The sequence below is a fragment of the Hemitrygon akajei genome, chromosome 13 (assembly GCF_048418815.1).
Source record: "Hemitrygon akajei chromosome 13, sHemAka1.3, whole genome shotgun sequence".
NCBI classification, from domain to species: Eukaryota; Metazoa; Chordata; class Chondrichthyes; order Myliobatiformes; family Dasyatidae; genus Hemitrygon; species Hemitrygon akajei.
This window is the reverse complement of record NC_133136.1, coordinates 96,754,181-96,768,848: the sequence shown is the minus strand read 5'-3', so window position 1 is coordinate 96,768,848 and position 14,668 is coordinate 96,754,181. Positions and strand designations below refer to the sequence as shown.

At 40.8% G+C, this 14,668-nt stretch overlaps 1 long non-coding RNA gene across 1 annotated transcript in view; it reads right to left on the bottom strand.

Moving 5' to 3' along the window:
- Positions 1-1,128: 1,128 nt before the first annotated feature.
- LOC140738070 (uncharacterized) overlaps positions 1,129-14,668 on the bottom strand; it is a 40,794-nt gene continuing 27,254 nt past the window's right edge. Inside the window, exon 2 of the long non-coding RNA XR_012101300.1 lies at positions 1,129-1,563. This is a non-coding gene — a long non-coding RNA (uncharacterized lncRNA). The remainder of the gene's footprint in view (positions 1,564-14,668) is intronic.

Sequence of the window (14,668 nt, the reverse complement as noted above, 5' to 3'; positions counted from 1 at the left end):
TAAGCCTGAACACACTGTCATCTTACCAGAAGATCTTACATCCTCTGAGATTTTGCTAGGAGCTTATGAGATGTAATGCCATTTTTGTAACATTGACTTAAACAGAAGTATTTCAATGCAGATCATTAAAAATCAGCAATAATATTTCACATTCATATATTCTCACCATTCATTTTCTAGCTTTCCTTCCTCATCACTGCCAGGAGCTACTGCTTGACTACGTTTCATCTCTTTGGACAGCCTTTTACTATCTTTTCATAAACAAGTACACTGGATTTTGAACAGATGCAAAAGCTCAGAGCATTAGTTGAATGAGGCCTGAAACTAGGGTTGCTCAATCAGTGCCATATATCACAGACTAGCATAGAGAGAGAAAATGCAGGATTTACAGTAATAAAGTAAGCATACACTAAACAAGCAATGGATTGTCTGCTTTAACCGGTGCATCTGTTCAATGATCAGCCCTTTCAACGTGTTGGCTGGTGGGCTTGATGAATTGTATTAAAGTGTATTCAAAGACTATTTTGGCGGCTCTCCCCTTGTCATAATAGCAAGGAAACAGTTGGCAGGCCACAGAAAACCCTCTTGAAGGCTGTCTGTGGTCCGCATGCGGTGCAATGGAAGACTGTGTGCTTTTGAATCTGACCACATCACTTTCCCCAATAACACCTTGGCTTGTTTACATTGATTTCTTTCCAACTTCTTTGCATTCATGAGCATTTTACCTCAGAATCAGAATCATGTTTATTGTCACTGTCTTATCTGATGTGAAATCTGTTGTTTTGCGACAGCAGGACATGCAAAGACACAAAATGCCTATAAATTATGAACTGAATAATTAGTGCAAAAGGAGGTTGTGTTCATGAACTGTTCAGAAATCTGATGACAGAGGAGAAAAATCATTGAGTGTGTGTCTTCAATTACCACATATATTTCTGTGAAATGCATTGATGTTACAAGTATTCTGTGCCATTAGAGACATCTAGATTTGTCTGAAAGCTGTTTTAAGAGATATTATTTAAGCATTTTGATTAAACAATATTTACTTTTGCTACCAATGATATTACATGCAAAATGACTTCAGAAAGAAATACAAAGCACATGGACCAAGAATAAATCTGGTAAAATCGAGGAAGAGCACTAAAGTAAGTTTATGATTCAATTTTTAAGCCAATACAGCAAAATAAATAATGTTAGCGCCATATAGCAGACCTTGAAATGCATTTTCTGATGGACATTTTAAAGCAAAGAATGCTGTTTTTGCAGCATCAAACAAGAAACTTGAATCTCCTTCCATTGTCTGTGCATCATACACACTGCAGGGTGTACTGAGATCAGTGCAGTCAACACTTCTTTGATAGAGTTAGAAATGTTGGGAACAAGAATTCCAACATAAACATCATAGGAGTGCAGGAGGTTTGTACTGGAAGAAACCAGATCTGAAAGTACACGGTTACTCCATTGCACAGCTGCAGCATACTATCCATGCTGACATCACAGACTCGACTTGCAGGAGTTTATGCTCTGCCTGTCCAGTTCATGTTGTCTTCTTTTAACATCTATCTGGAGAAAGATTTATGGGTACAATACATAATTACAGCATAAAAACAAGAAATATTTTCAGAATTAAGCTTGCTATCATTGATATAAGTCATGAATTATTTGTTGCTTTGCAGCAGCAGTACAGTGTCATACATAAAAAAATACTACAAGTTTCAATAAGAGGTATTAAAAAATAGGTAGTGCAAAAAGAGATCAAAATAGTGTGTTCATGGAACATTCAGAAACCTGATGATGGAGCTTGGGCTGGCAGGTGATTGGCGAATCCAGGTGATAGGGAAAAGGCAGCAGTGTGGGATGGGGGAAAGGGGGACTAGCGTGAGAAGCTGAGGAGTGAAAAGCAGTGAGAACAAAGGACCAGTGGAGATGAAACCTGAAAGAGGAGGAGGTTGTGAACCAGAGGTGAAGGTCAAAGTAGGATGTCAGGGTGGTAGAGAGGAAAGTGACCTCTGTAGTTTCCTTTAGTCCATGCTCTTTCCCTTCCTCCTACCCTTTTATACAAGGGCAGCAATATCCTGCGCATGGATTGCTTGTCCCACTCCCATCAGGGAGGAAGCTGAACAGCACCCACGTCAGGACCATCAGACTCACAGGTAAAGACTTTCCTCAGGCAGTAAGGCTGATTAGCACCTTCACCCACTAGCCCCCCCCCCCCCCATTACCACTACTTTATTATTTTCTGTCAGAGTCACTTTATGTACAGACATTCCTATAGCTTGCATCACCTCATGCAGATATAGTAATGCATATAATCTATCTTATGTAACTATATTTATTGTGCTTTTATTATTGTGTTCTGTATCTTATTGTGTTATTTTTATGCAGCATTAGATCAGCACCAGAGTACCAATTATTTGTTTTCCTTTACACTTGTGTGCTGGAAATGACATTAAACAATCTTGAATCTTCCTGTCAAGTCCCAACGAGGTTCTTGGCCTGAAACTTGTCCATTCATTTTCCTCCCTAGATGCTGCCTGACCTATTGCATTCCTACAGTATTTAGTGTGTATTGATTGAATTGAAGGGGTGGATCAGACATGAGAGAAACTGGCAGGTGCCAAGATGGAGAGAGCCATGACAGTTTCCTAGTTTTCACATTCAGCTAACTAATATATTATATTTTACATTACAAATTGCAGGTGTTCCTCTTACTCATCAAGGTTGAATTGTTAATGAGTTCCATGGAATTTAAGCCAGATATTCAGATATTCCACTCAGCCAGCCTTTCCTTGTGAACTCTGTCGAAGGGGATGTTCACGTATCCATGAGCATGTGAGTGAATGGAAGACGCAATCATTCAGAATGTTACAGTAAATGAAAATTAATAAAAAACAATTGCAGATGCTGGAAACCTAAAGTAAAAATTTCATGCAGGTACAAAAAGCTACGTCAGAAAAGAGCAAGAAAGTCTGAACTACAGGAGATAAAGCAGAAAAGAAAAGGAAAACTTTTTGTTTATATTGCAAATTTGTAAGGATTAAGAAGCATACCTAATTGTCTGGCAGTAACAATGAGTATGTTAGTAGTTAAGCAGCATATGAATGAATAGGCCCTATTATCTATAAATAGGAAGTTGAGCACGGCAACGTCACACCATTTTAATGACTCCCTTAGCAAAGCCTTGTACAGATTTTACAGACACAGGACATCTCAGATGGCACCATCCTGATTAGTAGAATCATCTATATGTGTGACCACTAGATATTCACGAGCTGCCTCACCGCCTGGATGGAAACGCCAATGCTGTTGAATGGAAATTCCTCTGAAAAGCAGTGGATATGGCCCAGTCCATTAGGGATAAAGCCCTCCCCTCCACTGAACACATTTACATGAAGTGGTGTCGCAGAAAAGCAGTATTCATTGTAAGGACATTCCCCACACAGGCTATGCTCTCTTCTCCCTGTTGCCATCAGGAAGGAGGTACAGGAGCCTCAGTACCCACACCACCAGGTTCAGGAACAGTTATTAACCCTCAACCGTCAGGCTCTTGAATTAGAGGGGAGAACTCAATTTCACTTGCCCCATCAGTGAACTGTTCCCAAAGTCTATGGACTCACTTTCAAGGACTCTTCATATCATGTTCCCAATATATAATATTATTCTTTTGTATCTGTACAATTTGTTGTCCTTTGCAAATTGGTTGTTTGCCCATTGTGTTGGATGCAGTCTTTCACTGATTCCATTGAGTTTCTGAGTATGCCCACAAGAAATCTAATCTCAGGATTGTATATGGTGACATATCTGTACTTTGATAATAAATTTATTCTGTATTTGTAAATTTCTGTCTGGAATACAGCTTAACTGGTTGATTATTGTTAGTTATTTTGTGATTTCTACATCAAAATTTGCCCCATTGTTTTGGACAGAACAAAGAAATAATTACTTAGCCTCCATGAATTCGAGCATTCAACCTTCCCTCGTCCTTAGCTTTACCTAAAAAGATTCCTGTCTTGAGCTTTTTAATTGGCTCATCTCTCTGCCATCTAGATTATTTTGAGGAAAACATTCAATTTCCACTGCACTTCAAGTGGAAAGATACTTCCTTTTTCTGTTTTTCAATTGTTAAATTGTGTCCCAGATTCCTCACATGAAATAATACTTTAATTGTATTCATTTTATTTATTCCACATCTGTATGAGATCTCCCTTGAGCTACCTAATCCTGAACGTATATAACCAAAATTAAATTATTCAACTTAATCCCTTGACTTAACCCTTGAAGCACAAGAATTATTCATTATTTTTAAAAATTTCTTTCTGCTCTTTCCTTCCTCCCAAATAATTTTGAATCAATGTCTCAAGGTTTCTTCCAGTTCCATACACTTTCACTCCAATAATCACTTGCCTCAAACTTCATCAAATTCCATTTGAAAAGCCACATCAATAGTTTTGCACTAACACTATTGAGCTAGGAATTGGCTACAAATTCCAATGAGATTTTTGTCAGTGTTTACCCACCACATGTGCCAATCCCAACCCTTTTCATTTAACCACATCTGTAGAATTTATTTCTATCCCCATGGACAATGTTTATTCAGTATCACCTTCCATGTCTCAATGTTATTCATTGTCTGTGGTGAAAAATTCCACATTCTTCCTATGTTTTGAGAAACAAACTATACTAAAATTCCCTGTTTTTATTAGTGACCGATTAATACTTAACTCTCGTTGTTTTAGAGTCGTGGAGTCATAGAAAAGTACAACACAGAAGCAGGCCTTTCAGTCCATCTAGTCTGTAGCAATCCATTTAAGCTGCTACTCCCATGGACCTGCACTGGGACCGCATCCCTCCCTACCCCTACCTGTACCGATCCAAACTTCTCTTAAGCATTGAAATTGAGCTCACTACGACTGAAGCCCATTCCATACTCTCATGACCCACTGAGTGAAAAGGTTTCCCCTCATGTTGCCCTTAAATTTTTCGTCATTCTCTTTTAACCCATGACCTCTGGTTGTGTTCCCATCCTACCTCAGTGAAAAACACCTATCTGTACCCTATTTACCCTATCTATAGCCTTCATAATTTTGTATACTGATATCAAATCTCCCCCCATTCTCCTACATTCCAAGAGATAAAGTCCACACCTATTCAATATTTCCATACAACTCAAATCCTTCAGTCCCGGAAACATCCTTGTAAATTTACTATGTACTCTTTCAACCTTATTTACACCTGTCATGTAGGTAGATGACCAAATCTGCACACAATACTCCAAATTAGGCTTCACCAATGTCTTATACAAATTCAACATAACATCTCATTTCTTGTACTCAATACCAATGTACCAAAAGCTTACTTTAAGACCCTATCTACCTGAGCCACCAATTTCAATGAAATATGGACCTGTATTCCCAGATCCCTTTGTTCTACCGCACTCCTCAGTACCCTATTACTCATTGTGTAAGATAGACTCTGGTCGGTCCTACTGAAGCACAAGACCTCACACTTGCCTGCATTAAATTCCATCTGCCATTTTTCAGCCTATTTTTCCAGCTGGTCCAGATCCTGCTGGAAGCTCTGATAGTTTTCCTCACTGTCCACTACACTCCCAATCTTGGTGTCTTCCGCAAAATTGCTGATCCAGTGAACCACATTATCATCCGGATCATTGGTATAGTTGACAAACAACAATGAACCAGCACTGATCCCTGCGGCACTCCGCTAGTCACAGGTCTCCAGTCAGAGAGGCAACCCTCGACTACCACTTTCTGGCTTCTCCCACAAAGTCAATGTCAAATCCAATTTACTACTTCATCTTGGATACCAGGCGTCTGACCTTCCTGACCAGCACGATCTTGCTAAAGTCCATGTAGACAACATCCAGTGCATTGCCTTCATCAGCTTCCCTGGTAACTTCCTCAAAAAACTCTACCAGTTTGGTTAGACATAACCTACCATACACAAAGCCAGGCTGTCTACCCCTAATCAATCCCTGCCAGTCCAAATACTCATATATCCAGTACTTTATAATGCCTTCCAATAACTCTCCCACAAGCTCACCGGCCTATAATTTCCTGTTTTACTTTTAGAGACTTTCTTAAACAGCAGAACAACATCAGTTATCCTCCAATCCTCTGGTATCACACCCGTCACTATGAATGATTTAAATATCTCTGCAAGGGTCGAGGGAACACCTTGTTAGACCTTATGGATTCATCCACCCTAATTTGCCTCAAGACAGTGTGCACCACCTGCTCTGTAATCTGTATTAGGCCCAGGACCTAACTGCTGCTTTGTTTCTCTTCTATGGATGCTCTATCCATTTCCCGAGTAAATACAGATGCAGAAGTCCATTTAAGATCTCCCTTATCTCTTTTGGCACCATCGATAGATTACCATTCTGATCTTCCAGTGGACCAGTTTTTTCCCTTGCAATCCTTTTAACACATCCATAGAATCCCTCAGGGTTCTCCTTCACCTTGCCTGCTAGGGCAACCTCATGCCTTCTTTTAACCATCCTGATTTCATTCTTAAGTCTTCTCTTATAATTCTTATACTCCATAAGACCATAAAACATAGGAGCAGAATGAGGCCATTTGGTCCATTGATTCTGCTCTGCCATTCCATCTGTCTGTCCTGTTGCAGCTACCTGTTTCCTCAACACTGCCTGCCCCTCCATCAATCTTCATATCATCTGCAAACTTGGCAACAAGGCCATCTATTCCATCATCTAAATCATTGATATACAGCATAAAAAGTGGTTCCAACACCAAACCCTGCGGAACACCACTAGCAACCAGTCAAGGATCCTTTTATTCCCACTTGCTGCCTCCTTCCAATCAGCCAATGCTCTAACCAGGCCAGTAACTTTCCTGTAATACCATGGGCTCTTAATTTGGTAGGCAGCCTCATGTGTGGCATCTCGTCAAACGCCTTCCGAAAGTCTAAATATACAACATCCACTGTGTCTCCTTTATCTATCCTACGAGGAAACCATACTAACTTTGTCCTATCTTGTTCTGTGTCACCAAGTATTCCATAACCTCATCCTTAACAATTGATGCCAACATCTTCCCAATCACTGTGGTCAGGCCAACTGGTCTATAATTTCTTTTCTACTGCCTTCCTCCTTTCTAAAAGAGTAGAATGACATTTGTAATTTTCCAGTCCTCTGGGACCATGCCAGAGTCCAATGGAATATCATTACTAATGCATCCACAAGTTCTACCACTACCTCTTTCAGGATCCTAGGGGGCAGTTCATCTGACCCCGGTGACTTATGTACCCTAAGATCTTTCAACTTTTTGAGCACTTTATCCCTTGTAATAGCAACTGCACTCACTTCTCTTCCCTCAAACCCTTCAACATCTGGCACACTGCTTGTGTCTTCCACAGTGAAGACTGATGCAAGATACTCATTTAGTTCATCAACCATCTCCTTGTCCCCCATTATTACTTCTCTGGCCTCATTTTCTAGTGGTCCTATATTCACTCTCTCTTTTATTTTTTACATGAAAAACTTTTTACTCTCCACTTTGGTATTGTTTGTTAGCTTGCTTTCATATTTCATCATTTCTCTCCTAATGACTCTTTCAGTTGCTGTCTGAAAGGTTTTTAAAAATTTCCAATCCTCTGTCTTCCCACTAATTTTTGCTTTGTTGTCTGCCCTCTCTTTTGCTTTTACATTAGCTTTGACTTCCCTTGTCAGCCATGGTTGTACTATTTTGCCATTTGAGTATTTTGCTGTTTTTGGGATACATTTATCCTGCACTATCCTCATTTTTCCAAGAAACTCACATCATTACTGCTCTGCTGTCATCCCTGCCAGCATCTTCTTCCAACTTACTTTGTCCAACCCTCTCTCATGCCACTGTAATTTTCTTTACACCACTGAAATACTGCTACATCAGACTTTACATTCTCCCTATCAGATTTCAAGTTGAACTCAATCATACTGTGATCGCTGACTCCTAAGGGTTCTTTTACCTTAAGCTCCCTAATCTCATCCGGTTCATTACATAACACCCAATCTAGTATGGATGATCCTCTAGTAGGCTTATGACAAACTGCTCTAAAAAGCCATCTCGTAGGCCTTCAACAAACTCACTCTCTTGATATCCATTAGCAAACTGATTTTCCCCATTTGACTTCCATGTTGAAATCTCCCATGACTATGATTACATCACCACTTTAAGACATCTTTTCTACTTCCTGTTGTAATCTGTAGTCCACATCCCAGCTACTGTTGGGAGGTTTATATATAACTGCCACCAGGGTCTTTTTACCCTTGCTGTTTTTTAACTCACCCACAAGGATTTTAATATCTTCCGATCTTATGTCACATCTTTCTACTGATTTGATGCCATTCTTCAACAGCAGAACTACGTCACCCCTTCTGCCTACCTTCCTAGCCCTCTGATACAATGTGTAACCTTGGACACCCAGCTCTCAATTACCATAAAACCATAAGATATAGGAGCAGAATTAGGCCATTCAGCCCATCAAGTCTGCTCCACCATTCCATCATGACTAATCCTGGATCCCACTCAACCCCATACACCTGCCTTCTTGCCATATCCTTTGATGCTTTGACTGTTAAGAAAATGATCCACTTCAGGCTTAAATACACCCGTGGATTTGGCCTCATCCGCAGCCTGTGGCAGAACATTCCACAGATTCACGACTGTCTGGCTAAAAAAATTCCTCCTTACCTCGTTTCTAAAATGTCACTCCTCAATTCTGAGGCTGTGCCCACTAGTTCTGGATACCCCCACCATAGGAAACATCCTCTCCACATTCACCCTATCTACTCCTTTCAACATTCTGTAGATTTCATTGAGATCCTCCCCACCCCCGGATTTTTCTAAATTCCAGTGAGTACAGGCCCAAAGCTGCCAAACGCTCCTCATATGTTAACCCCTTCTTTCCCAGTATCAACCTCGTGAACCTCCTCTGGACTCCCTCTAATGACAACACATCCTTTTTGACATACAGGGCCCAAACTGTTGACAATACTCTAAGCGTGGCCTGACTAGTGTCTTATAAAGGCTCATAATACATAATACATCCTCTTGCTTTTAGATTCTATTCCCCTTGAAATAAATGCCAACATTGCATTTACCTTCTTTTCCACAGACTCAACCTGTAAATTAACCTTCTGGGAGTCTTGCATGAGGACTCCTAAGTCCCTCTGTACTTCAGATGTTTGAACCTTCTCCCCATTTAGCTAATTATTGTTCCTTTTACCAAAATACATTATCATACATTTTCCAACACTGTTTTCCATCTGCTGCTTCTTGCCCATTCTTCCAATTTGTAAATCATGTTGCATTCACATTGCATCCTCAGCACTACCTACCCCTTCACCTATCTTCATATCATCCACAAACTTTGTCACAAAGCCATCAATTCCATGATCCAAATCATTGACAAACAATGTGAAAAGTTGCGCTCCCAATACTGACCCATGAGGAACATCACTAGTCACTGGCAGCCAACCAGAAAAGGCCCCTTTTATTCCAACTTGCTGCCTCCTGCCTGTCAGCCATTCCTCTTTCCATGTCAGTATCTTTCCTGTAACACCACAGGATTTTATCTCGTTGAGCAGCCTTATGTGCGGCACCTTATCAAATGCCTTCTGAATATTTAAGTAAATGACATCCACTGCCTCTCCTTTGTCCACCCTGCTTGTTACTTCCTCGAAGAACTCTAATAGATTTGTCAGGCAAGATTTCCCTTGATAGAAACCAGGCTGACTTTGACTTATTTTATCATTAGTCTCCAAGTACCCTGAAAACACATCCTTAATAATAGAGTCCAACACGTTTCCAACCACTGAAGTTAGGCTAACTGGCCTATAATTTCCTTTCTTTTGCCTTCCTCCCTTTTTGAAGAGTGGAGTGACATTTGCAATCTTCCAGCCCTCCGGGACTATGGCTGAATCAAGTTATTTTTGAAAGGTCGTGACAAATATATCTGTTATCTCTACAGCAGCCTCTCTCAGGACTACAATTATTCTTCAGCCATGATTCAGAGATGGCCACAATGTCATACCTGACAATCTGTAACTGTGCAACAAGATCATCTACCTTCTATGTCATACTCTGTGCATTGAGATATTACACTGAGTACTGTATTTGCTACCTTTTTTGATTCTGCATTCCTGATTGAAACCCTGCTGGCTGCAATTTTGCCCTATCATTTGCCTTCCTCTTTCTGACAGTCGGACTGCATGCTATATTTGCTTTTTGACTATCCATCCTGTCCTGGGTCCTTTTCACTATGGTTCCCACCCCCTGCTAAATTAGTTTAAATTAGAACATACAAGTACTTCATTTGGTCCTACCTGCTATGCACCTCCTTTTTTTTCCTTAACCAGGCCCTCAATATCTCTTGAAAATCAAGTTTCCCTAAACCCCTTATTCTTATCTTTTATTCTGACAGACACATACAAGCTTTGTACTCTGAAACTTCACTTTTGAAGACATCTCACTTACTAAGTATACCTTTGCAAGAAGATGCCCTGTTCCAATCCACACTTGACCAGATCCTTTCTATCAGAGTCAGAATTTGCCTTTCTCCAACTTAGAATCTCAACCCATGGACCAGACCTATCCTTTTCCATACTTACTTTGAAACTAATGGAATTATGATCACTAAATGCAAAATGTTCCCCTGCACAAACTTCTGTCACCTGCCCTGTCTCATTCCCAATTAATGGATAGATAGATCGATTGATAATTCATTGATCCCAAAGAAAGTTACAGTGTCACAGTCACATTACAAGTGCACAGATGTAAATATTAGAAGAGAAGTTGAAAGAATAAAAAATAAGTTACCATAAAAAGTCAAACAGGAGGGGGGTCATCACTTCCCCCACTATGGGTTGACTCATTAAGGAGCCTAATAGCTGAGGGCAAGAATGAGTCCAAGGCATTCTCAATGGTGAGGGTGAGCAGTCAGAAGTCTTGGGAAAAATAGACACCAATGACATGGGTAGACAAGGTGCGGAGGTCCTGAAGAGAGATTTTAGGGAGCTTGGTGGAAAATTGAAAAACACGACCTCCAGGGTAGTAAATTCTGGATTGCTGCCTGTGTCATGTGCCAATGAGGGTAAGAATAGGATGATTTGGCAGCTGAATATGTGGCTGAGGGACTGATGCAGGGGGCAGGGCTTCAGATTTATGGGTAATTGGGAAGGTCTGACCTATACAAAAGGGATAAATTACACTGGAACCCGATGGGATCAAAAATCCTTCCTGGCAGGTTGCTTGGAGGTGTTCAAGAGGGTTCAAACTAATTTGACAGGGGGATGGGAACTGGAGTGATAGTGCTGGAGATGAGGTAGTTGGTTTACAAACAGAGGTAAGATTCTATACAAAGAAAGACTGACGATAGGCAAAATTGCAGTCAACAGGATGAGTTGCAACATAAAATGCGGACAGAATAGGAAAGGGTGAATACCGTACTGAAGTTGTTTATTTGAATGTACGCAGGATATGGAATAAGGTCAATGAACTTGTAGCACTGTTACAGATTGGCATATATGATGTAGTAGGTATCACTGAATCTTGGCTGAAAGTAGATTACAGCATAGCTAGGAGCTGAATGTCCAAGCATTGTATCGAAAGGACAGGCAAGAAGATAGAGGGTGTAGCTCTGTTTGTAACAAATGAAATCAAATCTCTATAAAGAGGTGACATAATTTTGTAATGGTGATGTTCAATCATTGTGTATGAAAGAACTGCAAGGGTGAAAAGACCCTGATGGGAGTTTTATACAGATTCCCAATTGGTAGTTGGGAATGCACGCTAAATGCATGCTAAAAGGGCAACGTCATGGGGGACTTCAATATGCAGGTAGATTAAAAAATCAGGTTATGCTGGATTTCAAGAGGGGGAATGCCCAGAATGCCTACAAGATGGCTTTTTAGAACAGTGCCTGGTTGAGCTCTCTAGAGGATCAGTTATTCTGGATTGGGTAGATAGATAGATAGATAGATAGATAGATACTTTATTCATCCCCATGGGGAAATTCAACTTTTTTCCAATGTCCCATACACTTGTTGTAGCAAAACTAATTACATACAATACTTAACTCAGTAAAAAATATGATATGCATCTAAATCACTATCTCAAAAAGCATTAATAATAGCTTTAAAGAGTTCTTAAGTCCTGGCGGTTGAATTGTAAAGCCTAATGGCATTGGGGAGTATTGACCTCTTCATCCTGTCTGAGGAGCATTGCATCGATAGTAACCTGTCGCTGAAACTGCTTCTCTGTCTCTGGATGGTGCTATGTAGAGGATGTTCAGAGTTATCCATAATTGACCGTAGCCTACTCAGCGCCCTTCGCTCAGCTACCGATGTTAAACTCTCCAGTACTTTGCCCACGACAGAGCCCGCCTTCCTTACCAGCTTATTAAGACGTGAGGCGTCCCTCTTCTTAATGCTTCCTCCCCAACACGCCACCACAAAGAAGAGGGCGCTCTCCACAACTGACCTATAGAACATCTTCAGCATCTCACTACAGACATTGAATGACGCCAACCTTCTAAGGAAGTACAGTCGACTCTGTGCCTTCCTGCACAAGGCATCTGTGTTGGCAGTCCAGTCTAGCTTCTCGTCTAACTGTACTCCCAGATACTTGTAGGTCTTAACCTGCTCCACACATTCTCCATTAATGATCACTGGCTCCATATGAGGCCTAGATCTCCTAAAGTCCACCACCATCTCCTTGGTCTTGGTGATATTGAGACGCAGGTAGTTTGAGTTGCACCATATCACAAAGTCCTGTATCAGTTTCCTATACTCCTCCTCCTGTCCATTCCTGACACACCCCACTATGGCCATGTCATCAGCGAACTTCTGCACATGGCAGGACTCCGAGTTATATTGGAAGTCTGATGTGTACAGGGTGAACAGGACTGGAGAGAGTAGGGTTCCCTGCGGTGCTCCTGTGCTGCTGACCACCGTGTCAGACCTACAGTCTCCCAACCGCACATACTGAGGTCTATCTGTCAAGTAGTCCACTATCCAATCCACCATGTGAGAGTCTACTCCCATCTCCGTTAGTTTGTGCCTTAAGATCTTGGGGTGGATGGTGTTAAAGGCACTAGAGAAGTCAAGGAATGTAATCCTCACAGCACAACTGACCCCATCTAGGTGAGAAAGTGATTTGTGCAGCAAATACGTGATAGCATCCTCCACTCCCACCTTCTCCTTATACGCAAACTGAAGGGGATCCTGGGCGTGCCTGGTTTGTGGCCTCAGATTCTGTATTATCAGCCACTCCATGCAATGAACCGGAATTGATTAGAGAGCTTAAGGTAAAAGAACCCTGAGGGGAAAGTGATCATAATATGATTGTATACACCTTGAAATTTGAGAAGTTGAAGTCAGAGGTATCAGTATTACAGTGCAGTAAAGGGAAATACAGAGGCTTGAGAGAGGAGTTGGCCAGAATTGATTGGAAAACACTGGCAGGGATGAAAGCACAGCAGCAATGTCTGAAATATCTGGAAGCAATTCAGAAGGCATTGGATATACACAACCCAAAGAGGAAGAAGCATTCTAAAAGAAAGATGATACAACTGTGGCTGACAAGAGAAGACAAAGGAAACATAAAAGCCAAAGAAAGGGCATATAACAGAGCAAAGATTAGTTGAAAGTTAAAGGATTGGGAAGCTTTTAAAAACCAACAAAAGGCAACTAAAAAAGTCATTAAAAAGGTAAAGATGGAATACAAAAGTAAACTGGCCAATAATATTAAAAAGGATACCAAATGTTTCTTCAGAAACATAAAGTGTAAGAGGGAGGCCAGAGTAGAGCTTGAAAATGATGCGGAGAGGTAGTAATGGGGGACAAGAAAATGGTGGAAGAACTGAATAAGTTTTATGCATCAGTCTTCACTGTGAAAGACACTAGCAATGTGGTGGAAGTCTCAAGTGTCAGGGTTCATGAAGTGTGTGAAGTTACCATTACTAGGGAGAAGATTCTTTGGAAACTGAAAGGTCTAAAGGTAGATAAGTCAGCTGGACCAGATGGCATACACGCCAAGGTTCTTCATGAGATGGCTGAAAAGATTGTGGGGGTTGTAGTAATGATCTTTCAAGAATCACTAGATTCTGGAATGGTTCTGGGAGACTGGAAAATTGCATATGTCTCTCCAAGAAGGGAGAGAGGCAGAATAAAGGAAATTATAAGCCAGTTAGTCTGACTTCAGTAGTTGGGAAGATGTTGGAATGATTTATTAACAATGTGTTTTCAGGGTATTTAGAGGTTTCCTTAAGGGAAAATCTTGCCTGACAAATCTGTTGGAATTCTTTGAAGAAGTAACAAGCAGGATAGATAAAGGAGAATCAGCTCATGCTGTGTACTTGTATTTTCAAAAGGTCTTAGAAAAGGTGCCACACATGAAGCTGTTTAACAAGCTACGAGCCCGTGGCATAACAAGAAACATGGATAAAGCAGAGGCTGACTGGCAGGAAGCAGAAAGTAGGAATAAAGGGAGTCTAGTCTTGTTAGCTGCCGGTAACTAGTGGTATTCCACAGGGATCTGTGCTGGGACTGATTCTTTTTTATGTTAAATGTAAATGCTTTGGATGATGGAATTGATGCTTTGTTGCAAAGTATGCAGATGATACCAAAATAGGTGAAGAGGCAGATAAT